The 23,590-nt window shown below is 44.2% G+C and overlaps 1 pseudogene; it reads right to left on the bottom strand.

The window, feature by feature from the left end:
- Window positions 1-11,223: 11,223 nt before the first annotated feature.
- Window positions 11,224-11,321, bottom strand: LOC134733365 (uncharacterized; annotated as a pseudogene).
- Window positions 11,322-23,590: the final 12,269 nt, after the last annotated feature.

Raw genomic sequence — 23,590 nt, forward strand, 5'->3', positions numbered from 1 at the left:
AAAAAAAAAAAACAAAAAAAAACAGACTCGGTCAACTTGAAAAGGCCCCCACTAACCAAAGAATAGGATAATTTGAGCATCAATAAGAATTATAACTGTGATGAATTGAAGCTCATCAAATATGTTTAAAACCATGAATTCATGCTTTTTAAAAATTAAATCTGTTGTTCACTTTTGGTGTGTGCTAAGGATCCATTTGTTATTTTGAAAATTGGCAAATAAAGAGAGAGAAGCGTTTATATTACCTTTCCAGTGACAAATATATCTTAGGTTAACTGCATAGATGATCAGGGAAAGCTTCTTTTTTCTATGTATTACAGCTATTAAACAAAGAAAAACTAGAAGGATTAAAATATCACCATTTTGCCATCTTTAGTAAATTAACAGACCTGGACTTTGATCATCAATGACGATCAAAAGACAAATACATTAGTGCCTCCCGATGAAAAACAGTCACGAAGTAGTCTTGCGAAAAATCACTAACCTGTCTGATCACTACTCTGAATCCAACTACTAGTTTACAGGAAATGCCAAGGACAGGGAACATGTTAGATGATAGATGATACTGCTGAATGCAATCGCCAAAAGTCAGATGGTAAGAAATTCCATGAGATAAATGACCCAGCTTCTTCAACAAATACATTACAAGGAGGAGGAACTTATCAGGTAAAAGGGATCCAAGAGGCATACTGAAGTCTTTATGGGTGAAAATGATACCATGATATGATTTGCTTCAGAATAATCCAGGGAGGGATTAGTCATAAAATAAGATTAGCCAGGAATTCTTTTTTTTTTTTTTTTTTGTGAGATGGAATCTCACTCTGTCACCCAGGCTGGGGTGCGGAGGTGCAATCTTGGCTCACTGCAACCTCTGCCTCCCGGGTTCAAGCAGTTCTCCTGCCTCACCCTCCCAAGTAGCTGGGACTACAGGCGTGTGCCACCACAGCTGGCTAATTTTTTGTTTTTAGTAGAAATGTGGTTTCACCATGTTGGCCAAGCTGGTCTCAACTCCTGACCTCAGGTGATCTGCCCACCTTGGCCTCCCAAAGTGCAGGGATTACAGGTGTGCGCAACCACGCCTGGCCGAATTCTTAATTATTGAACCTAGGTGATAGAATCATGGAAGTTTATGATACCATTATGTCTCCTCTTATGTTAGAAATTTTCCATAGTGAAATAAATAAAAAAATAAAGAAACAAAAAGGAAACTAAAGGCTGAAGCCACAGAAAAGCTAAACAAACAAAATAAAGACTTTCTCTTTTTTTTTTTTGGACACAGGGTCTTGCTCTGGTGCCCAGACTACCTGGGCTGCAGTGCAACGGTGCCATCTCAGCTTACTGCAGCCTCGACCTCCGAGGCTCAAGAGATCTTCCCAACTCCTGAATAGCTGGGACTACAGGTTCGCGCTACCATGCCCAGCTAAGTTTTCCATTTTTTTGTAGAGACAGGGTCTCGCCATGTTGCCCGGTCTAGTCTCAAACTCCTGGACTCAAGTGATTCGCCTGCCTAGGTCTCCCAAAGTGCTGGGAGGGATTACAGGTGTGAGCCACCATGCCTGGCCAGAAGGTGAATTTTGAAGTTAGGCCGAGTCGGCTTCAGTTCTGGCTTAGCCACTCCATAACTGTGTGACAAGGGACAAGTTCTAGCTCTGAAACCCACTTTTCTCAGGAAAATGGTGATAGTACACACCACCATTCCGTTGAATGAATTAAAGGTAACAGCTGGGCAATGCTTGGCAGAGCTCCTCTCACATAGTAACCACCTTTGCTTATTACTGGAGGGAAGGTTGTACACCCTTGGGCCTGTTCTCGTTTTGAAATAGGTGGTATGGAACTCAGGTGATAAGACTAGTGGAGGCGGGAAGAGGGAGCCGGGAATTCTATCTTCCTATGGCTAAAAGGGGAAAAAGAAGCTTCCCCACCTGCGAATACTTCCTGAATCTTGCCCCTCCTCCCCATTTTTCAGGGCTCTTTTCTAGTTCTGCCTCCAGTCAAAATTAGTACCTCCTCCTTTCGCCTCAGCTTTTCCACAAGTCTGTTTGAACACATCCTATGACTCCTTTTATTGGTGTGATTTGGACCAGGCACAGTGGCTCAGGCTTGTAATCCCAGCACTTTGGGAGGCCGAGGCAGGAGGATCACTTGAATCCAGGAATTGGCAACCAGCCTGGGCGACGTAGCAAGACCCTGTCTCTATTTAAAAAACATTTTTTTTTTTTTTTTGAGACAGAGTCTTGCTCTGTCGCCCAGGCTGGTGTGACATGGTGCAATCTCGGCTCACTGCAACCTCCACCTCCTAGGTTCAAGTGATTCTCCTATCTCAGCCTCCCGAGTAGCTGGAATTACAGTTGCATGCCACCATGCCCAGCTAATTTTTGTGTTTTTAGTAGAGACGGGGTTTCACCATGTTGGCCAGGCTGGTCTCAAACTTCTGACCTCAGGTGATCTGCCAGCCTTGGGCTCCCAAAGTGCTGGGATTACAGGCATGAGCCACTGCACCCAGCCTTGAAAAAACAATTTTTTTAAGTAATTAAATATTAGTGTGATTTTTTTTCTGTTCTTCCTCCACCCGCTCCCCAAGCTGTAAACTTCCCTACAGGGCAAGAGTCTTCAAGATCTTTCTTTCTGCCCAGGTGCCCAGAACAGTGTCTGGCACATTGTAGGCCCTCAAAAAAATGCTTACTGCCTCAGAAACCTGACCAGAAAAGGCCAACTGTATGTGGGGTGGGGAAGGGAATGAGGAGGGTTAACCTTTCTCCTCCACCTTCAGCTCTGTGTCAGATGATATACAAGTGGAGACTGAATCCCGTAGATTTCTAGTGTGTTTTATGATGTCTATAAACAGAGCTTTTTTGTTATTATTAATCATCCCATTTATGCCTTTCAAAAATCCACAAAAATTCGTCATTAAAATTTGTTTCATACCTTCTCATCCTTTCTCTCAATAATGTAGAAGTGTTAGAATTTTGTCTCAATTCTCCCTGGCCTTCAGGTAGCATTTGTCTGCTGGACACAGAGGGACAGGAATTCTCAACCTGAAGACTGCAAGTTTCAGCCACCTATGAAGTTTCAGCACCCTGATATTGCAAAATGGTACATACACATGTGTACCTATATACATTTTTTTTTTTTTTTTTTTTTGAGACAGAGTCTTGCTCTGTCACCCAGGCTGGAGTGCAGTGGCACGATCTCAGCTCACTGCAACCTCCACCTCCCAGGTTCAAGTGATTCTCCTATGTCAGCCTCCTGACTAGCTGGGATTACAGGTGTGAGCCACCACACCCGGCTAATTTTTTATATTTTGGCAGAGATGGGGTTTCACCATGTTGGCAGGCTGGTCTCGAACTCCTGACCTCAAGTGATCTGCCCGCCTTGGCCTCTCAAAGTGTTGGGATTACAGGTGTAAGCCACCACGCCTGGCCCATATATGCATTTTTGGATAGGGTGATGGTCTGTGATTTTTCAATCAGATGCTCTCATGGGTTCCTGACCTAACAAAGGAGAACAACTACATTCAGTAGAAGAGGTGCAAAATAATGAGAAACACTAAGTGTTCAACAAGAACTCTTTCTTTTCCTTTTCTTTCTTTTTTTTTTTTTTTTTTTTTTTGAGATGGAATTTTGCTCTTCTTGCCCAGACTGGAGTGCAATGGCGTGATATTGGCTCACCACAACCTCCACCTCCCAGGTTCAAACGATTCTCCTGCCTCAGCCTCCCGAGTAGCTGGGATTACAGGCATGCACCACCACGCCTGGCTAACATTTGTTTTTTTAGTAGAGATGGAGTTTCTCCATGTTGGTCAGGCCAGTCTCAAACTCCTGACCTGAGGTGATCCACCTGCATCTGCCTTCCAAAGTGCTGGGATTACAGGCATGAACCACTGTGCCTGGCCTAGTGTACCCATTCTTTAAGGCCCCACTCCCGTCCCTTCTCCCTACCACTGTCCCTGCCTCCTACCCAACCAGTTGTCTTTCTCTCTTGTAAACTCCAGCATTTCACATTTATCTCTTGTTATATGTGGCTAGTAACCATTGATCACCTTCCTTATGTTTGTTAACGTTTTACCTTCCCAGCTAGTCTGTGTGCTTCTGGAAGGCTAGGATCATATTGCACATCATTGTATCTTCTTTGCCTCCAGAGCACGGCCTGCCTAGAGCGGATATTTGGTCATTTCTTTTTCATTGATTGGTTTTATAACCACCATAATGTTTGAACTGCTTAATGTGGCCTACATGGATTGGTCTTTGCCACCCTATTTGGCCTCATTTGTGTCTCCTCCCCCTTTACTTTTTATACCCAGCCATCCTCAATACCAGCCAGTTCCTTAGAAATTCCATGGGCCAGGCGCAGTGGCTCATCACACCTGTAATCCCAGCACTTTGGGAGGCCAAAGCAGGCGGATCACCTGCGGTCAGTAGTTCCAGACCAGCCTGACCAACATGGTGAAACCCCATCTCCACTAAAATACAAAAATTAGCCAGGTGTAGTGGTGCACGCCTATAATCCCAGCTTCTCGGGAGGCTGAGGCAGGAGAATCGCTTGAACCCAGGAGTTGGGGGTTGCAGTGAGCCCAGATCGCCCTACTGCACTCTAGCCTGGGCGACAGGGCAGCGACCCTGCCTCAAAAAAGAAAAAGAAAGAAAGAAAGAAAGAAATTCCAGCCATGACACCTCACACAGCTTCCTCTGCCTGAACACTCATCTCCTCTTCTGTCCGGCTGACTCTTCTCAACCTTTGCCTCTCAATCTGGGAATTATTTCCTTTTTTTTTTTTTTTTTGAGACGGAGTCTCGCTCTCTCACCCAGGCCAGAGTGCAGTGGCGCGATCTCGGCTCACTGCAAGCTCCGCCCTGGGAATTATCTCCTAATGAGAAGTCTTCCCCTGGACTTCATTAGAAAGTACAAATGAGTAAGATTGCGCCAGCAAAATGCGTAGTGTGCGAGAAAGCATTTAGCAAGAGGAAATGAGAAACATTCACGTCCACTTACTCATAAGCTTGCTCCAGTTTCTTCTTTTCCTGTCCCCTAGTTCCCTCTGGATGTCAGCCATCTGAAATTACTCACAGGACATCTGAATGCACTACTTTGCTTTATTATACTTCTGTGCCTTTGTACACACTTTTCTTCCTTTTTTTTTTTTTTTTTTTTGGAGGCAAGGTCTTGCTCTGTCGCCCAGGCTGTGGTGCACTGACGCCATTTCGGCTCATTGCAACCCCTGCCTCCTGGGTTCAAGCAATTCTCCTGCCTCAGCCTCCCAAGTAGCTGGGACTACAGGTGCGCACCACCCCGCCTGACTAATTTTTGTGTTTTTAGTAGAGATGGGGTTTCACCATGTTGGCCAGGCTGGTCTCAAACTCTGACCTCAAGTGATCCACCCACCTCAGCCTCTCAAAGTTCTGGGATTACAGGTGTGAGCCATTATGCCTAGCCTGGACACACTAAACATTTTTCATTTTTTCATTCTTCCTAGGATTCCATTTAATCCATGCCCTTCCTTCCTTCCTCCTTCCCTTCCCTCCCTTCCCCTCCCCTCCCCTCCCCTTCCCTTCCTTCCTTCCTTTCTTCCTTTTCTTTCTTTCTGTCTTTCTTTCTTTTTCTTTCTTTCTTTCTTTCTTTCTTCCTTCCTTCCTTCCTTCCTTCCTTCCTTCCTTTTTCTTTCTTTCTTTCTTTCTCTTTCTTTCTTTCTTTCTTTCTTTCTTTTTTCTCTTTCTTTTGTTCTTTCCTTCCTTCCTTCTTTCCTTCCTTCCTTCCATTCCTTCCCTCTCCCCCCGCCTTCCTTCCTTCTCTCTCCGCACCCCCACCCCCACCCTTTTCTTTCTTTCGAGAGTCTCACTCTATTGCCCAGGATGGAGTGCAGTGGTGCCATCACAGCTCACTGCAACCTCTGCCTCCCGGGTTCAAGTGATCTTCGTGCCTCAGCCACCTGAGTAGCTGGGATTACAAATAGCTGCAATCAGGTCTGGCTAACTTTTGTATTTTTAGTAGATATGGGGTTTCACCATGTTGGCCAGGCTGGTCTTCAACTCCTGGCCTCAAGTGATCCACCCACCTCGGTCTCCCAAAGTGCTGAGATTAAAGGCGTGAGCCACTACGTGGCCTAATCCATGCCCTTTCTTCACCTAATTAACTCCTACTCATTTTTCAATGCCCAGCCAAGGGGTGTGTATAATAGTGCAATTTTTGTTTGTTTCTTTGTTTTATGAGACAGAGTCTTGCTCTGTCACCCAGGCTGGAGCACAGTGGTACAATTTTGGCTCACTGCAAACTCTGCCTCCCGGGCTCAAGCAGTTCTCCTGCCTCAGCCTCCCGAGCAGCTGGAATTACAAGTGCACACCACCACACGCTGCTAATTTTTTTGTATTTTTAGTAGAGATAGGATTCCACCATGTTGGCCAGGCTGATCTCAAACTCCTGACCTCAAGTGATCTGCCTGCCTTGGCCTCCCAAAGTGCTGGGATTACAGGCATGAGCCACTGCGCTCGGCCAAATGGGGAAAATTGTAATAATTTCTACCTCCGAGGGTGGTTGTGGGAATGAAATGAATTAATGTCTATACAGTTCTTTGACTTCTTCCTGGCATATAGTAAGTGCTAAATAATTTTTAGCTATTATCAGCAACAACATCATCTTCTCTTTCATCATTATTATCAGTGTATATAATATACAAGTCTCTTGTCATTTTTCACGCTATACAGTAATTGCTTTTCTTGTCTGTCTCTCCACCATCGTATGTGCTCCTTTTTGATCGAATGATCCTCAAATAACGAGGTCATTCTACAGGCCCTAACAAAGCATCAACAGTCAAGGTTTGGAGCTACAGAAATCCTACAGAGAGTTGTGAAAAGAAAAACGTCAACTGGATGAAAAGGCTGTGGGAAAAGGAGCAAGTAAATAAGGTTAGAAAGAATGCCTTAGAAATAGCCACAGGACTCATTCACTGTTGATCACTGTGCAAGTTGACACAACCTTATTTTGTCAGGCAATTTGGCACTTCACACGAAAATGTTATTTATTTATTTATTTATTTATTTATTGGAGACAGAGTCTTGCTTTGTCACCCAGGCTGGAGTGCAGTGGTGCAATCTTGGCTCACTGCAACCTCTGCCTCCCGGGTTCAAGTGATTCTCCTGTCTCAGCCTCCTGTGTAGCTGGGATTACAGGCACATGCCACCATGCCTGGCTAATTTTTGTATTTTTTTAGTAGAGATGGGGTTTCACCATCTTGGCCAGGCTGGTCTCGAACATCTGACCTCAGGTGATCTGCCCACCTCAGCCTCCCAGAGTGCTGGGATTACAGGCGTGAGCCACAACACCAGGCCAAAAATTTTAATTACATATATCCTTAAACCAAGAAATATCACTTTTAGAAGTCTACTCAATAAAAACAATTTCTCTGGTATACAAAGATACATGAAAAGGTTAACCATCACATTACTTGTAAGAATAAAAAATTTTGAGAGGCTGAGGCAGGTGGATCACCTGAGGTCAGGAGTTCGAAACCAACCTGGCCAACATGGTGAAACCGCGTCTCTACTAAAAATACAAAAATTAGGTGGGCATGGTGGCGCACACCTGTAATCTCAGCCACTTGGGAGGCTAAGACAGAAGAATCACTTGAACCTGGGAGGCAGAGGTTGCGGTGAGCCAAGATCACGCCACTGCACTCTAAGTTGGGTGACAGTGAGACTCCGTCTCAAAAAAAAAAAAAAAAAAAGAATAAAAAATTGGAAATAGCAGAAATGCTCATCAAGGAAAGATTAATTAAATTAATTGTGGGATTGTGCTGCATCCATACAATGAAAGACTATGGAACTATTAAAAAGGAGGTAAAGCTCTCTGTCTGGAAGCCAGAAGTCCACAACATATAGTTAAATGAAAAAGCAAGTCGCAAAATAGTCTAAATTTATTAGCCCAATTTTGGGGTCAACTTCATTGAGGTACAATTTAAATGCAATAAAATTCGCCAATATTAAGTGCATAATAAATGAGTTTTAACAAATATACCATCATATAGTCACTACCACAATCATGAAATTGATAGAATATTTTCATTACCCCCCAAAAATTACCTTGAAACCTTTTGCAGTCATTCTACACCCCTACCCTCTGCCTCCTGGCAACCACTGATCTGCTTTTTATAACTAAGATTTTTTACTTTTTTCGCACTTCACATAAATGGAATTATACAGTAGATAGTCTTGAGTCTGACTCCTTTCACATAGCATGGAGCTTCTGAGATTCATTCATGTTTTACATATCAGTGGTTCATTCTTTATTATTGCTGAGTAGCATTTCACTGTAAGGTTTTACTATAATTTATATATTCATTTACCAGTTCTTGGGCATTTGGATTGATTCCAGTTTTTAATGAGTATGAATAAAACCACTATCAACATTTGTGTACAGATTTATTTAATTAAACTTTTTATTTTGAAATAATTATAGATTCACATTATAAGAAATAATACAGAGATTGCTTCCTTACTTATGGAGGAAAAGAAAAAAAGAGAGATCCCTTGATCCAGCTTCCCCCAGTGGTAACATCTTGTAACGTATAGTAAGATACCACAACCAGGATGTTGACATTGATGAAGTCAAGACACAGAACAGTTGCATCATCACAGGGACTCCTTGTGTTGCCCTTTTATAGCCACACTCACCTCTTTCCCCCTCCCCAGCTCCTGGCAACTATTAATCTCTTCTCCATAATTTTATCATTTCAAGAGTGTAATGTAGATAAATGTAAGCATACAATACACAATATACAATTTGTAAAGATTGGCTATTTTCACTCAGCCTAATTCCCTAGAGATTATATATATATATATATATATATATATATATATACACACACACACACATATACACACATCGATAGCTTGCTCCTGTTTATTGCTGAGTAGTGTTCCGTCCTGTGCATATACCATGACTTGCAGAAAGACCTCTGGTTTTTGGCTATCATGAATAAAGTCACTATGAACATTTGTGTGAATGTAAGTTTTCTTTTCTCTGAGATAAATGCCCAGGAGAGCAACTGTGGGTTATATGGTAGTTTTATGCAGTTTTATTTATTTATTTATTTTTTGAGACGAATTCTCGCTCTGTCACCCAAGCTGGAGTGCAGTGGCGCAATCTCGGCTCACTGCAACCTCCGCCTCCTGGGTTCAAGTGATTCTCCTACCTCAGCCTCCCGAGTAGATGGGACTACAGGCGCATGCCACCACGCCTGGCTAATTTTCTGTACTTTTAGTAGAGACAGGGTTTCATTGTGTTAGCCGGGATGGTCTCGATCTCCTGACCTCGTGATCCACCCACCTCAGCCTCCCAAAGTGCTGGGATTACAGGTGTGAGCCATCACGCCTGGCCCGCACAGTTTTATTTTTAAAAACTGCTAAACCTTTTCCCAGAGTGGTTGTATCATTTCACATTCCCACCAGCAATTTGTGTGGCCCAGTTTCTCTACATCTTTGTCAGTATTTGGTGTTGTCATTATTTTTCATTTTAGCCATTCTGCTAGGCAAAAATAAAAAATATCTTTTTAACTTTTTTTTTATGTATTTTTAGTAGAGACGGGGTTTCACCATGTTGGCCAGGCTGGTCTCGAACTCCCGACCTCAAGTGATCTGCCCACCTCAGCCTCCCAAAGTGCTGGGATTACAGGCATGAGCCACCGTGCCCGGCCTAAAATAAAAAATATTATTATGCTACTTGCAAAATGCAAAATAATATTTCACCGTGGCTTTATTTTGTATTTTCCTAATGGCTAATGATGTTGAACTCTTTTCATGTGCTTATTTGCCATCTGTATAACCTCTTCAGGAAATGTCTGTTCATGTCTTTTACCCGTTTTCTAATTGGATTTTTTTACAAGTTTGTAAGTGTGCACGTTTGGGGGTTTCCTAAAACCACCCTCAGGTTTGGTACTTTGCTGGAATGACTACCCAAGTGATCCCCTCCCTCAGCCTCCCAAAGTGCTAGGATTACAACCATGAGATACCACACCCACCAAATAACTCTTTTTATATTCTTGATACAAATACCTTGACAGATATATATTTTGCCAATACTTTACTCCAGACTTGCCTTTTCATTTTCTTAACAGTATTATTTGAAGAGCAAATTTTTAAAATTTTTATGAAGACCTACTCATCATATTTTCCTTTTTGTGGTCTATTTAATATATTAATATATGCTCAGCCCAAGGTCACAAAGACGTACTTCTGTATTTTATTCTAGAAAAGTTCTAGTTCTAGTTCTTACATTCAGGTCTATTTTTCATTTCAAGTTAGTTTTTGCAGACAGTATTAGGTAAGGGTTGAGGCTCATTTCTTTACATATGGATATCAATTATTGCACTATGACATGTGCTAAAGAGTCAATTTTCTCAGTGAATTGCCTTGGTATCTGTAAGGAGTTACCCAAACCACACAGTCAGACGGAACAATCCCTATAAGATTGCCCTGACTTCAGACACCAACTGCGAGTTTGCGGCTTCCTAAAACCACTCTCAGGTTTGGTACTTTGCTAGAATGACTCACGGAACTCAGGAAAGTGCTATGTGTACCATGGCAGCTTTATTATAGCAATGGGATATAAATTAGAACCAAAGGAAGAGACACATAGGGTGAAGGCTGGGAGGGCTGCAAACATGAAACTGCCACTGTCTTCAGGAAAGTGTTTTCCTACCAGCATTGATGTGTGATAGTCTGTTCAGAGTATTCCCAACCAGGGAAACGTACCTGAGCTCTGGTGCCCAGAGATTTTATTGAGGTTTTCTTACAGGCATGATTGGTTGAGCCCACGTGTTTGTACTCAATCTCCCGCCCGCTCCTCCCTAGAGGTTGAGCTGATACCATGTGTCCCATAGCCCCAACCATCTTATCAGATGGTTGGTCTTCCTGCCATGGCCACCCCCAACATGTAATAGCATAAAATATCAGGTGTAGTTCCAAGGGCCCATCAAATAACAAAGACACCCTTAACACTCAGGAAATTCCAAGAGTTTAGAGATTACCTCCCAGGAGATGGGGAAAAGGCCAGGCTTCTTTGTAGGGGCCACATTTCTTGCTACATAGCATCTTTGTCAAAAGCAAATATAAAATGTGGTTCATATCCACAGGTTTAGGTCATATATGTGTATGTGTAGATCTATTTCTGATCTCTCTTTTGTTCCATAATCTACTACATGGAATTTTCCATGTGAAGAATTCTGTAATGATTTTTTAACAATATGGAATGCTTGCAAATTTGCATGTCATCCTTGCGCAGGGGCCATGCTAATTTTCTGTCTCATTCCAGGTTTTTTTTTTTTTTTGAGATGGAGTCTCGCTCTGTTCCCCAGGCTGGAGTGCAGTGGCACGATCTTGGCTCACTGCAAGCTCCGCCTCCCGGGTTCATGCCATTCTCCTGCCTCAGCCTCCCAAGTACCTGAGACTACAGGCACCCGCCACCACGCCTGGCTAATTTTTTTTTTCTTTTGTACTTTTAGTAGAGACAGGGTTTCACCATGTTAGCCAGGATGGTTTCGATCTCCTGACCTTGTGATCTGCCCTCGTGATCTGCCCTCCTTGGCCTCCCAAAGTGCTGGGATTACCGGAGTGAGCCACCGCACCCGGCCTGTCTCATTCCAATTTTATCAAATGTGCTGTTGAAATGAGTGCTGTATAATTTTTAAACAACGTACATACAATACTTCCATAGAAAGGAAAAAATGATAAGGATATAATGAAAAATTATCTGCTTAAGCAGAAAAAAGTAATTATACATAATAGCTGAAATAGAACATTAGGGAAGTTTCCCAGGAAATATAGCAAAAAGATAAAGGGATATAAAACAGTAGACAAAAGGTTAGGAAGTTAACAGTACTAGTTCAGGGGATCTTATATCTGAATACCAGTGTTTCCAGAAAGAAAAAAGAGAAAAGAAGGGGCAAAGCAATCAATGTCATAATTCAAGAATAGAATGAACTGTGATATTTAAGAGCCAATAAGTAGCCAGCATCATTTTAGGGAGGAAGAGAAGATTTTATTGCCTCTAGAGATGAAAAAAATGGCCATATACAAAGTTTAGGAACCAAAATGGATTTGGACTTCTCATCAGCAACACTAGAAGCCAAAATACAATGAAGCAGTGCCTTTAAAATTCTGAAAGATGTAACTTGCAATCTGGAATTCTGTACCCAGCCATACTATCAATTGAGTATGAGAGCAGAAAAAAATATGTTCAAGTATGTAAGGTTTCAAAAATGGTATCTATCATGCACTCTTTCTCTATAAGCTACTGGAGAAGATAGTCCATCTAAAGACAAAGTAAATCCAGGAGGAGAATCTAAAATAGGAAAGAAGCAGGGAGATTCCCGGGGAGGATAGGAAAGGGAAATGCCAATCGCCGTGTACAAGATGTGGAGAACAACCATTTCCATTTGGAAAAGTGTGACTCAAGAAACAGGTTGAGAACTGTCATCACCCAAAAATCCCCACTGATATAATACCTTGTTCAAACTTGAGGACAACTTATCCATATTTGTCACAGTTTCATTACATATTATGGAAATTCCCAGTCACCTCTCTATACTCTGCTGGTAGAATCGGCTGAGCGTATTCATTTCATAAAACACCCCCATTTCTGAAGTGTTGGGCTTCGGCCTACTCTTGAGAGCTGAACGTAGGCTAATGAGCTTAAAAGCAGAAAATACAAAGCATCCTTCACCCTCTGACCCTATTTCTACAGGGTCTTCCGTGCCTGGCCCATCTTGCAGATCTGCCAGATGCGCAGACACAGGTGAACCCTCATGGTCAGAGACTTATCCACCTGAAACTCATGAAACGGAAGCCCTTTATTCATATATGCCCTCCCCAAGGCCTGTACCTAATTTAGTATTTGTAATTTTGAACTTATAATCTTACAAAAGGGTCCTCCAAATTATATAATCAGACCACGCGAATCCTAGATCTGCCCCTCTGTACGATGGGTTTTTTATTCTTATTTTTGGCTTTCTCCCCTCCAATTAGGAAGATAGATGTGTGTTTCATTTGTTGGTTTGTTTTCTTGTTTTGTTTTGTTTTTGAGACAGAGTTTCGCTCTTGTTGCTCAAGCTGGGGTGCAATGGCACGATATCTGCTCACCCCAACCTCCGCTTCCTGGGTTCAAGCAATTCTCTTGCCTCAGCCTTCCGAGTAGCTGGGATTACAGGCACACGCTACCACAGCTGGCTAATCTTTTGTATTTTTAGTAGAAACGGGGTTTCACCATGTTAGCCAGGCTGGTCTCAAACTCCTGACCTCAGGTGATCCGTCCGCTTCGGCCTCTCAAAGGCTTACAGGCGTGAGCCACTTGTACCCAGCCTTGTTTTTGTTTTGAAATGGGGTCTCACTATGTTGCCCAGACTGGACCAGAACTCCTGGATTCAAGTGATCCTCCCATTTCAGCCTCCTGAGTAGCTAGGACTACAGGCACATGCCCCAATGCCTTGCTCTTTGATCATGATTTTGTCCTCTGACTTCTCCAGAAGAGGTTTTAAAGACTCAGGAAGGTTGAAATTACATTATAACCCAGCAACTTTATTCAGCTTGTTTTCCCAGGAAATCTCATGTAATGCTGGCAATAGTGCTCTTTCCTTACACAGCTAGGTTTGTGCTAGCCACTCAGTTATTCAAATCCAACCAGTAGATTGTTTAGGGATATGTCATATGGGGGCAAAACTATAAAGCAAACAGTAACAATTAACATTAAAGGTAGTACCTGGGGAGGATGTGGGGCTCAGGGAAGCAGAGATGGCAGGGAGGCACCCAGCTGAGCTTCAAGGTACTAGTGGGTGATAGGTGTTTGTCATTATTATTATTTTGAGACAGAGTCTCACTCTGTCAGCCAGGCTGGAGTGCTGTGGCACGATCTCGGCTCACTGCAACCTCCGTCTCCCAGGCTCAAGCAATTCTCCTACCTCAGCCTCCCAAGTAGCTGGGATTACAGGCGTGAGCCACCACGCCCGGATGATTTTTGTATTTTTAGTAGAGACGGGGTTTCACCATGTTGGCCAGGCTTGTCTCAAACTCCTGACCTCAGGTGATCTGCCTGCCTTGGCCTCTCAAAATCCTGGGATTACAGGCGTGAGCCACTGTACCTGGACTATTATTTTATTATTTTGAAAGACGGTCTTGTTCTGTTGCCCAGGCTGGAGTGCAGTGGCGTGATCACAGCTCAGTGCTGCCTCTTGAGCTCTTCCCACCTCAGCCTCCTAAGTAGCTGGGACTACAGGTGTGTGCCACTACACTCTGCTAGTTTTATTTTATGCTTTTGTTTGTTTGTTAGTTTGGTGGTAGTGGTGGTGTTGTTGTTGTTGTTGTGTGTGTGTGTGTGTGTAGAGCTGGTGGTCTCATTAAGTTGCCCAGGCTGGTCTCAAACTCCTGATTTTAAGCCATCTTTCCACCTCAGCCTCCCAAAGTGCTGAGATTGCAGGTGTGAACCACTGCACCCGGCCTCATTATTTAATCTTTAGATTGTACACATACTCTTCTGTAAATATGATACATTTTATAATTTTAAAGCCTGGAGAGGTGCCTGAAGGCTACTGTTTCCTCTCTTGCTTCAGGACTGCAGCCAGAGAATATGTGCAGAGTCACTCTCAACAGCAAGTTAAGTATAAAAGGAAATAATGATTTTCTAACATTCTAATAAACCTGTGCTAGTTAGAGAGGATAGTGGTTACTGCAATAAAGTCCACTGTTTGCACGGGGAAGGGGTAAAGTCCAGCTGCCGTTTTCAGGCCCTCCTGGTACAACACCATTTTTCTGGGCCAGAGAGCATTCAGAGTTTGGTCCTCACTTCCACATGTCCAGAAACCTGATTTTAGCCACTCCACTGGGACTTCTCATGCTTAGAGGGAATGCCTGTGAATGACCAGCCACTGTGAGCTCCTTGAGGGCTGAAATCATGCTTTATCCATCTCTAAATTCCCAGCGCCTAGCAAAGAACCTACCTACCACAACAGAGTCCAGGGACCTTCTGGCAACTCGCATACTTGTGTGTTCCAGACAGAACATGCACACCTGCTCCGGAGGCTCAGCTCCCTTCCTGGGGCCTGGTGGCCTGACCCTCAGGCTTAGCGCAGAGGTTAATGACCCTTCCACCAAGGATACACCACACCTACCTTCCTGCCAGCCTCCTCATGCTGTCATTTACCCAGGCCGGGACTGGCTGCCTGCCGTGGCACAGGGCCTTGCTCATAAAAAGCGCTCAGGAAATGGAAGAAGAAATACAGAAGCCCAAGTCAGAAGAGAGACTTTCTTCTCCCCGAGAAGGGCTGCTTCGTGGTCTTTGCCTTATCTTCACATATATGATCCCCTAGCCCAGCCTATAGATAGGCTTAGATATGAAGCTTCTTAGACGTGCTTTTCCGAGTCAGGTTCTGCTCTGCTTTTAGAAAGTGATGGAGAAAGTGAATGCCACCCAGCCAAATACACTCATTAGTTTACCCAGCATTAGAGCGCAGCAGTCAGAATTTCAAACACTGGAGGAAGCAGTGAGGACAAAATCCAAAGCCCCTGCCAGTCACAGGGGAGTAATTTGACCAGTTAGGACCGTGCTCTTCCTGTTCATAAATATACGCTGACTGCCTTCGGGACAAGCAGGTGGTTGCTTTGCCCGGGGAGCCACCAAAGCTGTGTAAGGCCTGGGCCACAGCCAGAAATAGTTTGGATTCCAAAAGCTCAGAGTCGAGGCTGTAAGAGCACTTGTTTAGTCCATCAAGAAACAGATCAAGAAGAGAAGTGGCTTAGAAAGACAGTGATGGGGTCGGGTGTGGTGGCTCACGCCTGTAATCCCAGCACTTTGGGAGGCTGAGGCAGGCAGATCACTAAAGGTCAGGATTCCGAGACCAGCCTGGCCAGTCTGGTGAAACCCTGTCTCTACTAGAGATACAAAAATTGGCTGGACGCGGTAGCTCACACCTGCAATCCCAGCACTTTGGGAGGCCGAGGTGGGCAGATCACCTGAGGTCGGGAGTTCAAGACCAGCCTGACCAACATAGAGAAACCCTGTCTCTACTAAAAATACAAAATTAGCCAAGCATGCTGGTGCATGCCTGTAATCCCAGCTACTCGGGAGGCTGAAGCAAGAGAATCACTTGAACCTGGGAGGCAGAGGTTGCGGTGAGCCGAGATCATGCCATTGCGCTCCAGCCTGGGTGACAAGAGTGAAACTCCATCTCAACAACAACAACAACAAAGAGAGATACAAAAATTAGCCTGGTGTGGTGGCACATACCTGTAGTCCCAGCTAATTGGGAGGCAGAGGCAGGAGAATCCTTGAACCTGGGAGGTGGAAGTTGTAGTGAGTCAAGATTGTGCCACTGCACTCCAGCCTGGGTGACAGAGTGAGACTCTGTCTCAAAAAAAAAAAAAAAAAAAAGAATGAAAGACAGTGATGATGGAACCAAGCCTAGGATGGAGGACTCCCAACTGCCACATGTGTATTCTTGTATCTGTTACACTCTGCATCTCTGCTTATTGCAGATCCCATGGTCAAGGGCCTTCCTCCTGCCGTAGCAAGGTTTGAGTCTTCTAATTAGCATTCACATAAGGTTTATGTCTATGTAACTGCAAAAGTACCTTATTAGCTCAACTGGCCTGTTGAGTGGATAAATAGTGATTACTCTTTCCTGACTTTATCTTTGTAATGTGACAAGTTTGTGGGGTAGAAATTCTAATTTGCCATCTATTTTGCATTTATTTACATAATGAGCTCCCAAGCCCCTGAGGACATACCATGAATTAATTAGTGGAGTCTGTAATAGCCAATTCCAGTTCTGTGGAGTATTAGGACACCCACAATAAACAGAAATGCATTATTATTTTTTTTTTTAGCAATTGATATACCCTAGAGGTTTCAAAGCCTTTTCAGAACAAGGTGCGGTGTATATAAATGACTATGTTATCCATGTCCCGATTTAGGAAAGGAGATATCGTAGAAATTGAAGTCTGTTACCTTAAATGCCAAGGGGATTCGGCATTTCTGTCCTACCCCTGGCTTATTCTGAAATCGAGGCGAGATGGGAAGTGGGTAGTGACTGGACTACCTGGTTTCTAATCATTCATTCACTAGAACAACATTGCTTGAGTCAATCTATGTGTAAGGCTTTGTGTGAGGGGGTGGTAGAACATGTAATAGGACCCAGGAGATCATGCTTTGAAAAACACCTGATACCTTGCATGTGGTGAAGAAAAGACACCTGAAAAAGTGCCCGCTGATCCTGGGGTGGAGGTGCCCTCGCCTAAAGGCCTCAACTCCTGACTTCTAGTCAAAGCTTCAATGCTGACTTGCTGTGCAACTTTGAACAAATCACTTCCCCACTTCCCCTCTCTGATCCTCAGTATCCTAGCTGTGAAATTAGAGGCAAGGAAGAACTCGCAGAAGGAATGTGGCATGTAGAAAGACCCAGAAATCCCTCTCTATGTTTGAGTCTATGGCTGTCCTCTCCATAAGGACAGTTTCAAACCTTCTCCACTCTGCTCAGATCTCCAAATCTGCACCTGATTCTCCTCTCTCTTAGCAGATGATCTGGTTCCCAACTTCATAAAGGAAATAGAAGTTGCAGGCTGGGTGCGGTAACTCACGCCTGTAATCCCAGCACTTTGGCAAGCCAAGGCAGGTGGATCACCTGACGTCAGGAGTTCAAGACCAGCCTAGCCAACATGGTGAAACCCTGTCTCTCCTAAAAATAAAAAATTAGCCGGGCGTGGTGGCGGGCACCTGCAATCCCAGCTACTCGAAAGGCTGAGGCAAAAGAATTGCTTGAACTTAGGACGCAGAGGTTGCAATGAGCCGAGATCACAGCAGTGCACTCCAGCTTGGGCAACAGAGTGAGACTCCGTTAAAGAAAGAAAGAAAGAAAGAAAGAAAGAAAGAAAGAAAGAAAGAAAGAAAGAAAGAAAGAAAGAAAGAAAAGGAAGGAAGGAAAGAAAGAAGGGAAGGAAGGAAGGAAGGAAGGAAGGAAGGAAGGAAGGAAGGAAGGAAGAAAGAAAGAAAGAAAGAAAGAAAGAAAGAAAGAAAGAAAGAAAAAGAAAAGAAAAGAAGAAAGAAAGAAAGGAGAAAGAAAATAGAAGTCTCTTAGTGTCTGGCCAGGGTGGCTCATCCCTGCAATCCCAGCACTTTGGTGTGTGCTAGGCAGGGGGTGCCTGTGTGACCAGCCCCTCCTGTACAGGCCAAGATAGGAGGATCACTGGAGGCCGGGAGTTTGAGACCAGCCAGGTCAACATAGCAAGACCCTGTCCCTACTTAAGTAAAAAATAGAACTCTCCCGTGAGAATTGCCTCACCCTCCTATGCCACATCTGCACCTCATGTTGATGGAGGGAGCACCCTTTCTCATCGATGTTTAAACTAAACACATTCCAGCTATCCCCATCATAAACACAAAACAAACTGAAGACTTTGTTGCTCCCAGGTTCCCCTCTGGTTGCTCATGTATCTTTTCGCTCCCTTTCCAAATGTCTTGAATGAGTTGTTCACGCTCCTTGTCTTCATTCCTGACCTTTCAGTCGTTTCTCAGCCACCTCCAGCCGGCTCCCTCCACGGGCTCCTCCACTCCCGCTCTGCCAGAGCTGGATTTGTTAGGGTGGCCAGGGACCTCTGCTGCGTGAGGAACGCTGCTCACTCTGACTTCTCAGCAAAACACAAAGCACAGCCAGCCACTTCCTCCTTCCTGAAACACTCTCTGATTGGCTTTGAGATGCCAAAGAGACGTTTTCATCTACGGTTCTTGGCTCATAACTCCCATAACCTTTGTTGCAGTCTTTTGCTATAACATAGGGGCATTTTAGGCCTCAGAAAACAAAATCTCTCTGACTTTTTTTTTTTTTTTTTTTTTGAGACAGGGTCTCACTCTGTTCCCCAGGCTGGAGTGCAGTGGTATAATCATGGCTCACTGCCCCCTTGCCCTCTCCAGGCTCAGTGGTAGCCTCCTGAGTAGCTGGGACTACAGGTGTGTGCCACCACGCCTGGCTAATTTTTTTTTTTGTATTTTTTGTAGAGAGGCAGTTTTGCTGAGTTGCCCAGGCTGGTCTCAAACTCCTGGTCTCAAGTGGTCCTATCGTCTCGGCCTCCCAAAGTGCTGGGATTGCAGGTGTGAGCCACCAGGCCTGGCCTCACTCTCTGACTTTCTCCTGCCTTCCTTTCTCTTAGCCAAGGCAGAAATCTTTCCCCACATTTCTGTCTCGGAGTGGTCACAAAGAAATTCTCTGGCCTCTCTTGTCTGACTGTAGGTCACAAGACCCCCGTGTCAAAAGGGGTCCTGCCCCATACCTTGGGGGAAGGAGTGCTGAGCAGAGGCCATGAGGGATCTGAACACACAGGTCTTGCGGGGTTTCCCCACTCAGCTTATGACTATCAGGTCATACCCTTTTTACCCAGTCACATTTCTACACAGTTGTCAGTCATGCCCATCCAATGAAGCCTCCATTAAGGGCCAAGAAAACAGGGTTCAGAGAATTTCCGGATAGCTGAACACATGGAAGCTCTTGGACAGTGGCCCTCAGAGACAGCATGGAATCTCCATGCTCCCACCTGGCCTCGCCCCAGGCAATTTTTTTTTTTTTTTTTTGAGACAGAGTTTTACTCTCGTTGCCCGGGCTGGAGTGCAATGGTGTGATCTCAGCTCACTGCAACCTCCACCTCCCGGGTTCAAGCAATTCTCCTGCCTCAGCCTCCTGAGAAGCTGGGATTACAGGTGCCTGCCACCACACCAGGCTAATTTTTGTATTTTTAGTAGAGACGGGGTTTCATCATGTTGGCCAGGCTGGTCTCGAACTCCCGACCTCAGGTGATCCACCTGCCTTGGCCTCTCAAAGTGTTGGGATTACAGGCGTGAGCCACCACGCCCGGCCTCATGCATCTTTTCATCTGTATCCTTTGTAATGTTCTATATGATAAACCGGTAAATGTACATAAGGGTTTCCCTGAGTTCTGTGAGCCACTCTAGCATATTAATCAAACCCAAAGAGAGGGTTCTGCCCAACTCGAAGCCATTTGCTCAGAAATTCCAGAGGCCTGGACTTGTGACTACTGTCGGAAGTAGGGGCAGTCTTGCAGACTAACCCTCAATCTGAAATCTGATGAGATCTCCAAAAAGACAGTGTCAGAACTGAACTGGAGGACACCCAGCTGGTATCAGCTGCAGAATTGGTTGCTTGAAACCCCCACACATTTGGTCATAGAAGTCTTCTGTGTTGATGATTGTGGTGTGACAGCAAAGCAAATCACAATTTGTGTTTTTTCCACTCAGAGCCAGGTTCTCTGGGTTTGGGATAGGAAGTACCTGGCCTCTGGCTAGCCATATGTAGAAAGCTGCAACTGGATCCCTTCCTTACACCTTATACAAAAATTAATTCAAGATGGATTAAAGACTTATATGTTAGACCTAAAACCATTAAAATCCTACAAGAAAACCTAGGCAATACCATTCAGGACATAGGCGTGGGCAAGGACTTCATGTCTAAAACACCAAAAGCAATGGCAACAAAAGCCAAAATCGACAAATGGGATCTCATTAAACTAAAGAGCTTCTGCACAGCAAAAGAAACTATCATCAGAGTGAACAGGCAACCTACACAATGGGAGAAAATTTTTGCAACCTACTCATCTGACAAAGGGCTAATATCCAGAATCTACAATGAACTCAAACAAATTTACAAGAAAAAAACAAACAACCCCATCAAAAAGTGGGCAGAGGACATGAACAGACACTTCTCAAAAGAAGACATTTATGCAGCCAAAAAACACATGAAGAAATGCTCATCATCACTGGCCATCAGAGAAATGCAAATCAAAACCACAGTGAGATACCATCTCACACCAGTTAGAATGGCCATCATTCAAAAATCAGGAAACAACAGGTGCTGGAGAGGATGTGGAGAAATAGGAACACTTTTACACTGTTGGTGGGACTGTAAACTAGTTCAACCATTGTGGAAGTCAGTGTGGCGATTCCTCAGGGATCTCGAACTAGAAATACCATTTGACCCAGCCATCCCATTACTGGGTATATACCCAAAGGACTATAAATCATGCTGCTATAAAGACACATGCACACGTATGTTTATTGCGGCACTATTCACAATAGCAAAGAGTTGGAACCAACCCAAATGTCCAACAACGATAGACTGGATTAAGAAAATGTGGCACATATACACCATGGAATACTATGCAGCCATAAAAAATGATGAGTTCGTGTCCTTTGTAGGGACATGGATGAAACTGGAAAACATCATTCTCAGTAAACTATCGCAAGGACAAAAAACCAAACACCGCATGTTCTCACTCATAGGTGGGAATTGAACAATGAGAACTCATGGACACAGGAAGGGGAACATCACACTCCGGGGACTGTTGTGGGGTGGGGGGAGGGGGGAGGGACAGCATTAGGAGATACACCTAATGCTAAATGACGAGTTAATGGGTGCAGGAAATCAACATGGCACATGGATACATATGTAACAAAACTGCACATTGTGCACATGTACCCTAAAACCCTAAAGTATAATTAAAAAAAAAAAAAAAAGAAAATTCTAGATGTACATTAAATATGCAATCAAAAGTTTAAAAAAAAAAAAAAAAAAAAAAAAAAAAAGGAAGTACCTGGCCTCTTCCAGCCAGATGGAGAATCTGCTGTCATTTGCATTTTTAAAAATCTCTTCTGGTTTATGCATATGTGTTGATTTTACTGAATTTTAGCTAAAATGTATCGAATGCTCACTCTGTGCCAAGTGTTCTTCCAACAATTCTACAGAAATAAAATCACTTAGGCCAGGTGTGGTGGCTCACAACTGTAATCCCAGCACTTTGGGAGGCCGAGGCAGGCGGATCACCTGAGGTCAGGAGTTCAAGACCAAACTGGCCAACATGGTGAAACCCCGTCTTTACTAAAGACACAAAAAACTAGCTGGGCAGGGTGGCGGGCACCTGTAATCTCAGCTACTCGGGAGGCTGAGGCAGGAGAATCGCTTGAACCCGGGAGGCGGAGGTTGCAGTGAGCCGAGACTGTGCCACTGCACTCCAGCCTGGGCGAATAAAATCACTTAACTCTCATGGAAACCCAAGGAGCTAGACACTTTAAAAATACACTTTACTCTTTAGAGCAGTTTTAGGTTCACAGTAAAATTGAGTGGAGAGTACAGAGTTCCCACGTGCCATCTGCCCCCCACACAGGCACAACCTTACCTGCTGTCAGCATCCTCCACCACAATGGTACACTTGGTCAATGAGCCTCCACTGACACATCATTATCACCCAAAGTTCATAGTTTACATTAACATTCACTCTTGGTGGTGTATTTTTTTTTTTTTTTTGAGACAGAGTCTCTCTCTGTCACCAGGCTGGAGTGCAGTGGCGTGATCTCAGCTCACTGCAGCCTCCACCTCCCGGGTTCAAGCAATTCTCCTGCTTCGGCCTCCCGAGTAGTTGGGACTACAGGCACCTGCCACCACGCCCGGCTAATTTATGTATTTTTAGTAGAGATGGGGTTTCACCATATTGGCCAGGCTGGTCTTGAACTCCTGACCTTGTGATCCGCCTGCCTTGGCCTCCCAAAGTGCTGGGATTACAGGCGTGAGCTGCTGCACCTGGCCTGGTGTTGTACATCCTGTGAGTTTTGACAAATATATAATGACACACATCCACCATTATAGGATTGTACAGAATTGTTTCACTGCCTGAAAAATCCACTGTGCTCCACCTCTTCACCCCTTCTTCCCCACTAAGCACTGGCAACCACTCATCTTTTACTATCTCCACGGTTTTGCCTTCTGCAGAATATCATATGGTTGAATCGTACAGTATGTAGCCTTTTCAGACTGGCTTCTCTCACTTAGTAATTGCATTTAAGATTTCTTTATGTCCTTTAATGGCTTGATAGCTTTTATTTTAGTGCAATAAGATTCCATTGTCTGTATATACTGCAGTTTATTTATCCGTTCATCTACTCGAAAGACATCTTGGTTGCTTTGAAGTTTTGCCATTTACCAATAAAACGTCCATATGTAGATTTTTATATGGACATATGTTTTTAATTCTTTTGGGTAAATACCAAGAAGCACAATTGCTGGATCATATGATATTTGGACTGGATGCTTGTGTCCCCCCAAAACTCATATGTTGAAGCCATAACCTCAGTATGGCTGTTTCTGCAGATGGGCGTCTGAGGAAGTAGAAGAAAACGGTTTCTCTATTTGTAGCACTTCTGACACCAAATGTGTGGGTTCCTTCCACACCAAGAACCAATTCTCCAGACTCCAAATGAATGTCAGATGACTCAATTCAATTCTCACACTAACTACCCAGTCAGGATCGGACCCACAGGTGAAAGGGCTCAGTCCCGCAAGGTCACCCCTGCTTCAGAGGCTGGTCGCAAATAATGGGTCCGCAGGTGATAGAGTTTGGAGATTTGTCCCCTCCAAATCTCATGTTGAAATTTGATCCCCAACATTGAAAATGGGGCCTAGTGGGAGGTGTTTGGGTGACTGGGGAGGATCCCTCATGAATGGCTTGGTACCATCCTTGAGGTCGTGAGTGAGCTCTTTGCCGTAGGTCCTGCAAGAATGATTG

Source organism: Symphalangus syndactylus, chromosome 17 (assembly GCF_028878055.3).
Source record: "Symphalangus syndactylus isolate Jambi chromosome 17, NHGRI_mSymSyn1-v2.1_pri, whole genome shotgun sequence".
Classification (NCBI taxonomy): Eukaryota; Metazoa; Chordata; class Mammalia; order Primates; family Hylobatidae; genus Symphalangus; species Symphalangus syndactylus.